This window comes from Beta vulgaris, chromosome 5 (assembly GCF_026745355.1).
Source record: "Beta vulgaris subsp. vulgaris cultivar EL10 chromosome 5, EL10.2, whole genome shotgun sequence".
In the NCBI taxonomy this organism is placed as follows: domain Eukaryota; kingdom Viridiplantae; phylum Streptophyta; class Magnoliopsida; order Caryophyllales; family Amaranthaceae; genus Beta; species Beta vulgaris.
In genome coordinates, this window is record NC_079206.1 from 42,499,470 (window position 1) to 42,509,546 (window position 10,077).

Below are 10,077 nucleotides of genomic sequence, written 5' to 3' on the forward strand. Positions count from 1 at the left end.
AAAATCAGGAAACATAACAATATCTGGAAAAACCTAGATCGAAAATGATAAACTTATGCCCCAAAACAAGATTTGAATATTCTGGTTTCGCTGTGTTTGAAATCCGATGAAGGAAACCCAAACGAAACGCACTAAGAGATGATATAGATTTGCGTGTTTCGTTGCGTTTGAAATCCGGTGAGAAGTAGAGAAGGGTGGTGGCGTGGGTACAAGAGAGAATAGAGAGAATTAGGGTTTGAGGATTGAGAGTTGGGGTTTTGAGGAGGAAATGAAATGGCGCTGCTGGCCTAAGTATTTTACATGGCCTACAAGTAATTGATCCGGTTGTTTGGGCCTTGACCGTTTCAGTTACATGAGGACATGATCGAGGCAACAATAAAGCTGGCCCAACAATGTCCTAATCCTAACCCTAACCCACCCCTAACCCTAACAACCTACCAACGCCCACCCCTCCCCTCCACCCAATCCCAGGCCCCCACCCCCTTCCCCCTCTACCGTCGCAGCCCATCCCCCACCCCCTCCCCCTCCATCTCTGCTCCTCGTCCCCCCACTTTGTCCCTGTCAATTTCCCCCTCCCTTCCCCATCGACACAGCAGCGGCACATGAGACCCCACCCCTCCCCCTCCCCCTCCCCCTCCCCCTCCCCTCCACTCCACCGTCGCACCCCTCCCTATCCATTAATCGCCCCCCCCCCCAACTCCCTGCCCGTCAACTTCCCTTTCCCTTTTCCCGTCGACGCATCCGCAACACAACAGGTTGGAGAGAGACACATCAGGTACACAACAGCGACACAAGAGAAAGAAGAAGAGTTTCCAGGGAGGAGAGATATACAGTAGTTGTGAGGAAGCAAAGAAGCGGCAAGGAAGCCGGCGAGCTAAGGACGCCGGTGAAATCGAGGCATTTGCGGCAAGAGAGTGAGAAATGTAGGGGGTAGGATTGGGGAAATCGACTGGGAAGGGGAGGGGTTTGCGGCAGCGGCAGCGGCGGTGGAGGGGGTTGGGGCTACGACAGTGGAGTTGAAAGGAGGGGGAAGGGTGGGGGCTAGGGTGGGGGCTAGGGTGGGGTGGAGGGGGAGGGGTGGGGGTAGGGGGAGGGGTGGTGGATGGGCTGATGGGGGTTAGGGTTAGGGGTGAGTTAGGAGTGAGTTAGGTTAGGGTTTAGCATTAGGGTTATAATTAGGGCTAGGGTTAGGATTAGGATATTAGGATTTTAGGGTTAGCGGTTAATGGTGGTAAAATCGTAAATAAACCTAACGTTGAGTTAGTGGCAGTTAAGAAAAGGGTATATGGTACATAGTTTCGAAACTCAAGGCTATATGGTGCATTTGTGAAACATTGAGGGTATATGGTGAATTTTTCAATTTGTGAGGGATATTAGGTGAAAAAACCCTTTAAAATAATACAATTCTTCGTAATTAGCATGAAATGCTACCTCAAAACCCTACCTAGAAAACTCAGTGGACAAAACCATGATCAAGGAAAAATAGTGCAGAGCATTAAGTTCCCCGGATATTAACATCATCACTTAAAATCTCTGAGCCAACGCATTCCAATTTTCTGATCTGCATGACTGAGATATTTGAAGAATTTACATATCTTCATTCTTTTGATATATTATCTTGAATGTCAAAATGTATCATAAGGAAACTCTTTTTCGAGTTCATACAACATCCTTAACTGCATATTATGTTGCCTCATTATATAAAAAAAAACCAACGAGATAAAAAAAACCTCTAGTCGAAGCGAAAAAAGATGCAACAATTAATCAAAAACTTTAGCGCCTAAATATCATGAGCACATACTTTAATGTATGTTGTATGTCCTTTTATCCCTTTATTTTCTGAGGATATATTTGTATGCCTTCTTGAGGAAGCTACAATTAAGTGCACGGGATACATAGTCACACAAGTAAGACTAATACAATTATTATTGCCTTTTCATGGCAACATTAACTTTGTTTTATTTATGAACTGACTATACAACTTCACGGTATTTCAGGATCATATAAATTCAATTTTACATAAGATCAATTACCAATTGTATGTCACAACTGAACATTTAGGTTGAGTTTATTAGCAACTCTTTTGCTTTTTTGCACTTTTGGTTTTGAACTTTTGTGGAATAAAAGTCGAGCTATTGTAATTGATATAACATGTAATAAAAAGAGAAGAGAAAATAGAAACAAGTATCACTAGAGCATTATAGCTATTGTAATTGATAGATTTCAACCATTGATAAGGTTGACTTTAGATTTATCAAACATATAATACTATGATTGATAAATTTTCCAAATTTGAAACAGTATAAACATCAATATCATCTTCTGATCAATGATCAAATCTCTCCCCTAATTTGAAGGACATTAATCATTCGCTTGATTTTGTTTGGCAATTATCAATGGAGGGTAAAATGTGATTGTAGGAATCACAATTCACAAAAAGAAGAAACTAACTAATACCGGCTTTCTACAGTTGATAAGCAAAACAATTTGTAATTAGGTAGATCAAGAGAGAGAAAAAATCGTGGAAATTAGTTATACTGTTGCAGTTTATTAGATCTACAAAAAATTACAATAAAAATGGAAGGTATAAATCTAAGACTTTAAATGGATGGTTGTGCTGTAAAACTTATGATAGTTAGGGTATGTTCTCCCCAACTTATTTTCAGTTCAGTTTGATTCAGTTCAATTCGGTTGTAAATAGTTCAGTTCAGTTCCAATCAGTTCGGATCGGTTCCTACATTATCATCTAATTCAGTTAACTTTATAGATTAGGCTGCATTCGGACTTGGTAACTCCTATACACTCTAATGCACCTTCTAAATTGAGTATTTACAAATTTATAATAAATGGTATTGTGAGATATGCATAACTATATTAGTACTCAATTTTTTCCCCATTAGTCAAATTAACACATATGCTATCACATTATATGAGGCATTGATTAAGTTATTACAATTGTATAAATCTCTGCAACATTTGGTGAATCATTCATATTTTGTTGCTTCATTATCAGTCTATTACCCCATTCCAGAAAAATTTTGTGTCAACATTTCATAATTTGGTGCTTTTTTATCTTCACATTCCTATTCCATAAATCAAGTATAAAATAATGAAAAACAACCCTTAGAATCATTTCCTTTCCAATAAGATAAGTATATTTTAGAAATGATAGTAATTGCATATCAGTTTTGATAACGATATTGAGTGGCTCTCCTACATTCATCATCTGTAAATAAAACGTGGTATAATAATATGAAAAAGAATTGCTATAAAAAATTCTAGGTTATGTAATATGCAAGTTGCAATATCGAGAACTAAACACAACATAATATGCCTAAAAGTTTCTATATATTGTTTAACAAAGTATTACCATCAAGACGTGATACAGTAATAACGAACGCAAAAACCCTTTGAATGAATGAAATGTACTTTACCGAATTCCTATATACGATCATATTTTTGGGTTACAGAATCATAGTACAACATTGAAAGTTCATACAATGATCGTATATAGGAATTCAAGTATGGATGCATCACGTACTTCAATGTAAATGTGTTTTGGTGAAGAGAAGTTTAGTTAGGTTTAGGAGAATTCAGGTTGAGAGAACGCACCCTAAATTTTAAAGCATTTATGATATGGTCAATCATATGATACATTATCAATCACAAAATCATGAAAAATATCATGAAAGATGACCATAAATTTTTGGGGTGAGAGTTCATGTTGCAGAGAGAAAATACTTGGAAAGTGTATTATGTATATTATACTATACATATTTTCATGGGTAAAAGTATAGTTATGTCTTACAATTATATAATCCATAAAATATTACTGTTAATTAATATTCTACAAAAAAGAAATGAATATATTAAATGTTCATATAATAAAATTGGGTTAAATCATATTGAGCATTGAATAAAATGTGTGTGTGTGTGGGGGGGTGTGTGTGTTAATCTACTATGACTAAAATTTCGGGTCTAAGTTGCATAATTTGTAAAAGATGGAGAGCTTAACTTGCTATATGAAAGACTATCGTTAAATTTGTTTTGTGAAAGTTAACATTATGATAGCGAAAAAAGGTGGGAATGTAAGTATGCATATTTTTTGTAGGTAAAGGTATAGTTATATGTTTTTTTTTTTGGTGTAAAGAGAGGGTGAAAACCCAAGACAGGCAAAGGCTACAAAGAAGGAAAGCTAGAGCTAGAAAAACACAAACAAAAGAAAAAGCACAGCACACTGCAGAAAAAGAAAACAACAACGAAAAACAATAAACTAAACCACTGGAACTCCTTCTTCTTACGGAGGTTGACTAGCCCGCTCATTCTCAGCTCTGATAGGAATCCATCTCGGCCATGCCACTCCTCCTAGATCCTCCAATAAAACGGCATGAAGATCCCTTGGGACCGCCTGAAGCATGACGAACTTTTCCTGGGAACTCAAGCCAAAATTCGTAAGCCAATCTGCAGCACGATTAGCTTCACGATAACAATGTGTGACAAAAACAATAATTTTGTAGGTATAGGTATAGTTATATGTAATACAATTATTATAATTTTTTCTTATTTTTTGTGGGTAAATTCCATAGATAACTTATTTTCACCTTCATTATAATTGATCACATTTATAAATATAATATATTATTGTGTTAACATTTCCTTTATCTACTCATAATTTTGAAAATCGTGATTGTTGGTTGAAATGGATGTTAATAATGACTATCAAAATTTATTAAATTTGTACACAACCATTAAATAAAATATGTATTTAATTTTTTTTTGTGAATTATAATATCTCTATATCTAAACAAAATCCTTGAAGCCACATGGTATGAAGTTAGAGAATTTTTCAATGAAGCTAAAAATTTGAATCATCAAACAAAATGGTAGATATCACTTGGTGAAGGAACGCAAAAGATTATGAAGATAATTTTAGTCAAAAAACAAAAAAGATCAAAGGAAAGTTCAGTTATGGTTCAGATTTAAGGAATTCTTTAGATCTCAATGAGAAGAAAAATAGGTAACTATTTGATAACTTAAATAAAGTTCGTAGATGATTAGGAAATTTCATTTATGCAATTATGATATATTAAAGAAGGAAGAAAGTTAGAAAACTCTTTATATCTCAATAAATATATGTTAAGATTATTATTTAATTAAAATTAGTTTCATCATAAGTGGAGTATAATCACCTAGAACTAATGCATAACCAAGATCGAACTAGATCTATTCTATCACATGAAATTTTCAAATGTAAAGAAATGGGTTGCTTATTTTATTGAAACACTTATCGAATCGTATTAATCATACTATAAGTTTAAATATTGACAAATACAAACTTGGCGTGTTAAATTTATTCAACACCGATATATTCAGATCATGATTTTTATAGTGGAACTAAATACATGTCTATAATACCCCTTTGTTTTAGAGATAGGCGATAGGTGAATGTCAAGTATAAATTGAAGTCAATATTTTTGTTCAATTTGAAGTTAATTGTATGATTAGTGGGGTGACTATGGGAATAAAATTAAAGGAATGAGGGTGGTTTCTATTTAAGGTTGGTTTACATTGAGTAGGGCAAAACAATATGAAAAATAGTATATGCTAAATCATAATTTTACTAAGTTGCATAATAGAGGTGTGGTTTAGTGTGCATTTTGGCCGAGTAGGACCACTTTCTATTAGTAAGTTATGATAGTTATGGTAATCATAATTCTTTATGTTATTCTCTTATAATTCTTTAAAGAAAAACCATAATTTTGTTTGAGTAAAATTAATGACCTTAAAATAACATGGATTATACAATTAATGACATCAACGTGATGTATTTATCTCATGCCATTTGAGTTTTTTTTATTGCACAGGCTATCTCATCCCGTGCATTTTTATTAAACGTAAATTAAGAATTATTTAATTTTCTACAAAACAAGTCATATTTTCTACCAATGGGTAGCGTTACTAAATTTGGTTAATTGTGGTACATGGATAATCGAACATTCATCTTCGAGGTCATAGACATGCTCAAGCTAAGGGGCTCCAAATAAAATGAGACTACACTACTAAAATAAGAATAAAAAAAGATGAAAAAACAACCAATCAGACGGTGGTAAGGACACGGGGTGGCTCAAGGAGCCAACAATAAGAAAATCAATCACGTTACTTTTTTAGTTGGGGAAAGGGAAATGATCCTATATCAACTATATATAGTAGAAAACATATATTTGCTATTTCCTAGAGAATCATTTAAAGGGGGCTGAGTATGTCAAGGAAAGGGGAGTAGTATGGTATTTATACCCCGTATGACACTCATTCTGTCAAATGGAACGAAATTTCCCTTGAATTGTGTTTTGCAATGATTATACATAAAAGTCAAAGATATACCTATCACATATGGGTTTGTATCTCCCAAGTTCGATTTTCAGCCATAGCCAATTTTATGTGGTCATTTCTAAAGTCACGGGTAGAAAGTGTATAATAATACTGATTTGTGAGAAAGAACATGATATGTCTAATATTACAGCTAATGACATATATAAATAAGTCTTCTAGAACCTAAGAGTGTCATGTATTTGCAAAACAACTTTATAATTAACATAAAGAAGGATTTTTTGTCTTTTGGGGTAAAGTGCATCATTGATGCTTTGTTTTTAGTTAAATATGTATAGGATTATTCTGTATTTCAATACATCATTCAAAGTTTATTAATTTAATGTGGTATAGAGTATAGAGGTTAAACTCATTTGAGTTCGAGTAGTACATAAGCGTATATTAAATCGAGTGGACGTAGAGAATCTTTTATATTATTTTACTGCAGTTGGTATATAAACATGCTTATTAAACAAAAAGGTTCCCGTGCATTTTTGCACGGGTCCAAAAACTAGTAAATATATAATGATGGATCATATCTATTGAAGGAAAAGTTTCCGAAGAACTTGTATTAGCAATCTATGAACTTCTACTGTCGCTTATGGTTATGAAAGTAAAATTATATCGTCCTCTTTGATATGATTGTGGAAGTTCCCTAAGAGTATTTGGTCTACAAATCTCGAGGATTAAGGGCGGATCCAGGAATTTGAATGAGGGATAGCGTAATATTTATTATGATGGTACCCGTTACAAAAGAAAATTATTGAAGTACAAATTAAGTACTTGTTTAGTCCAACGTCTGAAGTAGCTTTTTCCAAAATTTTAGTTTTCACATGAACTTGTATTTTCTAGAAAGTGTATAACATTATCTTTAACTTCCCAAAATAATAAGTAAATTTCTCCATTTTGCAGAAAGTTCTAAGTTTCATATTTTTTCAACCAAACAATACACTTTGGCTTCTTGTGCTTCCTAGAAAATCTCACTTTTCATGTTTTGTTTAACCAACCAAACAATTAACAACACCAAAATTTAAAAAGTTACAAAATTGTCTTGCTTATAACACACATACACAAAAAAAAAAAAATCACAATTCACAACAGAATTATACAAAAAAAAAAATCATTCACTACAGATGTATAAAAAAAAATCAAAATTCACAACATTACAATTCTTGCCTATAGGTCTACAAATTTGGGTCCTTTTTTTTCCTCACTTCAAATACAAAAACAATAACTATTTTTTCCCCTCAATAAGTACCGTACTTTTAATTATGATTTAAGAAATTATAATGATCTTTAAAGATATGTTAGTCAAGTCTCTAGAAAAGTTTCATCGTTCATCTAATCTCGATCTCAATCTCAATCCACAACTAAGCCAGCAGAGAGAAAGAGATGGAAGACCGAGAAAATCACATAAACAATCTCCCCAACCGATAATAAACAATATATATTCCCTAAAATATATCCAACTTCATATTGGTTCTCTTGGCCAAGTTGGAATTATCCTCATGGGATGCCTTGTTATTAACATAGGTTAAGATTTAAGAATACACATGATGCTCCCTCACTAAATTCCAAGCTTAAGCTATACGACCAAAAAGATGCTTCCTCAACTTTAGTCATCTTGATATTTATCAATCCCTCTAATCACATGACCAACAACTCTTACTACAAAATCATCTACGACCAAAAAGATCAATGCACTATTAATCATAAATTGCTCGTGCATTATGAATCTCTTCTTAACACTTCATAAAACATTCCCTGCAAATCTTCAACCACCAAAAAAAATAGAGAATATCGAGCATTTTTTATCATTATAAGCTTGAAAATCAACACTATATATGCTTCTAAAATTGCAAATATGAATAATTTTACATCATGCATCATCTTAAGAGTCAATGATTCATCAGAAAAAATGGATAAATTGAAACTCCAAATTATGTAATATACAAATGTGAACCTCATCTTCAACACATTATGAACAAAACCATGAAGCTAGGTAAACTCCAATGACCCAGGCCAAAGACTGAGTAGCATCACTTTTCTTCTTGGTGTCTTCTGCAGCAGTTTCATTTCCAGATTGTTGATCATCATCACATGAATTTTCGACGCCCAAAACCTTGACTATCATCTTCTGCCCCTTGGAGCAATGGCCAGTCACGCCACTGATGAAGTAGAATAAACCAAACGCATGGGTAGATGATTTTAGAGGTCAAAACTCATCTCCGCCACCCGCCGTTAAACCTGAAAACTTGAAACCAAACCAAAAAGAAAGACCAATACAGGGAAGCTCAAGATTAGCCAAAATAATTAATTTTCATATCCTCAATCATCAACCACCCTCATTCTTAATTTTCATGTTACAGAAAATGCTATGAAACCAATCCAAACTTTTCCATCTCTCTCAATTTGTAACTAAGTTTTTCTTTTTCTTTTTGTTTAGATTATTAGATTAAGAAACCCAAAATTGGGTCCAATCCTCCTTCGACATTATATATATGTATATTGTTGTTCTTGATATCAGAAGTTTTTTCTGTATATGGGAGATGTTTAAGTTATTCGTCCAAAGCAGGCTATATATGAGTATAACATTTAGGAAAAATTCACAATAGAGGTCTGAACTTTGGGTGATAATTTTTAAAAGGTCTGAACTATTGATTAACCTGTGTAGGAAAAATTGACAATAGAGGTCTGAACTTTGAGTGATAATTTTTAAAAGGTCTGAACTATTGATTAACCTATGTAGGTTCCAACTTTAGGGGGTCTTAACTTTTAGCGGGCCTCAACGACTTAAAACTGAAGATTTTTTTTAAAATCTCACCTAGTTCCTACATCCCTCACTGAATTAACCCTTCTGATGTGAACCAAGTTTTACAAGTGATGACCTATTAAGCCAGTTTTAAGTCACTAAGGCCCGCTAAAAGTTTAGACCCCCTAAAGTTGGGACCTACACAGGTTAATCAATAGTTCAGACCTTTTAAAAATTATCACCCAAAGTTCAGACCTCTATTGTCAATTTTTCCAACCTGTGTAGGTCCCAACTTTAGAGGGTCTTAACTTTTAGCGGGCCTTAGTGACTTAAAACTAGCTTAATATTTCATCACTTGTAAAACTTGGATTACTTCAGAAGGGTTAATTGAGGGAGGGATGTAGGAACTAGGTGAGATTTAAAAAAAATCTTCAGTTTTAAGTCGTCGAGGCCCGCTAAAAGTTAAGACCCCTAAAGTTGGGACCTACACAGGTTAATCAATAGTTCAGACTTTTTAAAAATTATCACCCAAAGTTCAGACCTCTATTGTCAATTTTTCCTAACATTTATACGAGAAGTTTGTACAAACTTGTGACTGACAAGACTCAATAACTCATTCACTAACACTTGCAATACTTTTCTTCCAACTTTTAATATCCTCCACAAATAGATGCAATGTACTACAACCACTTTATGTTGATAATGGCCAGTCTAATACTCTTTTTTGTAACTAACATGGTACAGTCTAGAGCATGAGAGGAAATCAGTATGACCACAATAATCTTTTACTACAATTTGGTGCGTTGTCATGGATTTATGCTTGTGTCGTCTGTCCTTCTGCTCTACCGCTGTTCATCGGAAGCACCACAGGAAGGTGGAAGAGAAGGCAAAGGTAAGGCGATCACCGGTGGATTTAGATGTACTTTGTTGGGAGATTGGTGGATTTTTTTTTCTCAGAA